This window comes from Cervus canadensis, chromosome 27 (genome assembly GCF_019320065.1).
Source record: "Cervus canadensis isolate Bull #8, Minnesota chromosome 27, ASM1932006v1, whole genome shotgun sequence".
NCBI classification, from domain to species: Eukaryota; Metazoa; Chordata; class Mammalia; order Artiodactyla; family Cervidae; genus Cervus; species Cervus canadensis.
In genome coordinates this window covers 28,673,278-28,674,584 of record NC_057412.1, presented here as the reverse complement: position 1 = coordinate 28,674,584, position 1,307 = coordinate 28,673,278, and the positions used below count along the sequence as shown (strand labels likewise).

The 1,307-nt window shown below is 30.8% G+C and overlaps 1 non-coding gene across 1 annotated transcript; it reads right to left on the bottom strand.

Moving 5' to 3' along the window:
- Positions 1-500: 500 nt before the first annotated feature.
- Positions 501-605, bottom strand: LOC122429024. The gene has a single exon (XR_006265893.1). It is a non-coding gene; the product is annotated as a U6 spliceosomal RNA (small nuclear RNA).
- Positions 606-1,307: the final 702 nt, after the last annotated feature.

The window sequence follows — 1,307 nt, the reverse complement described above, 5'->3', positions numbered from 1 at the left end:
TAATCCCAAACTCCTAATTTATCCTTCCTGCACCTTCTGCTTTGGTAACCATGTTTGTTTCCTAAGGAAAGCTCTTAAAATATATTTTTTAATTAATTGTTTCATGCTTTTAAAAATCTTTTTCAAGAGCTCAAATTTATTCATTTATTTCCTTTTTGTGTATCTTCTCTTTCAGGAATTTTCTGACACATTTACAATGTTATCTCATTTTCATTGCCGTCATTATTTTTTTGCCTTCCCCCTTTCTTTAATGCCCCTTACTAAATAATATTCTTATTGGTAAACCCCTGAGAACTTTGTAAGTCAGTCTTCATTACTGAGAAAACATTGTGATACTTCTTATTTATTTTATTTCAATAAAATCTCTTTTAGTTTTATATTTTTGTCTATTTGTTTAAATTTTAGAATATATGCCAAACTTAAAATATATATATATATATATATTTGCAGTATGATTGCTTTCAATGCTGTGATGGTTTCTGCCATACAACAATATGAAAAAAAACATGGAACACTTCATGAATGTGTGTGTCACCCTCACGCAGAGCCCATGTTAATATTTTCTGTATAACTCCAGTTTTAATATATGTGCTGTATAAGAATACAAATAAGGATGTGTATTTTATTTTGAAATATAGTATTACATTTTTCTTTTAATTCATCATTTTGTAGGGGAGATATCATCAGCTCATGTGTTTTCATTTTTATTTTCTGTTTTCTCATAATAGCATTGTATAAAATTGTGTGTGTGTGTGTGTGTGTGTGTGTGTGTGGCATTATAGCAGTTGGCCATGTTCTCAGTTGAATGGCACTTTGTTCTTTGAGTGACAAAGTATAACCTCTTCAATGCCTCAGTGTATATGTGTGTTTTTGGTTTTGTTTGTTTGTTTTCATAGCGGCAAAAGTTTTGTGTCCTCTGAAATTTTGATTCCTCTTTCTTACAAAGGAAATATCTTTTTCTTTTTTTTTCATTTTTTTTCTACCTAATTTCTAAAGGTAGTTTCACCCTTCCTGGTTAAAACCTACTCTTACAGAAGTAATGGCTTTAGAAGTTGTAACCTTGAATTGTGCTTAGCTTTAATATGCTTCCCTATGATTAACATATCTACCATAATGCTTTTTGTTCCAGACTTTCTCTTTGGGGAAATGGCTTTAAAGTAATTTTTCCAGTTTATTCTACTGTCTTCCCTCTGCTCTCTCCTGTGCATTTCCCCCAAAACTATTCTTATTTGACACTGACTACAAAGGCTCGTCATAGAAATATAATAGAGAGCTCAGTCATATTTGCTTTTTTATAGAGTTCAATG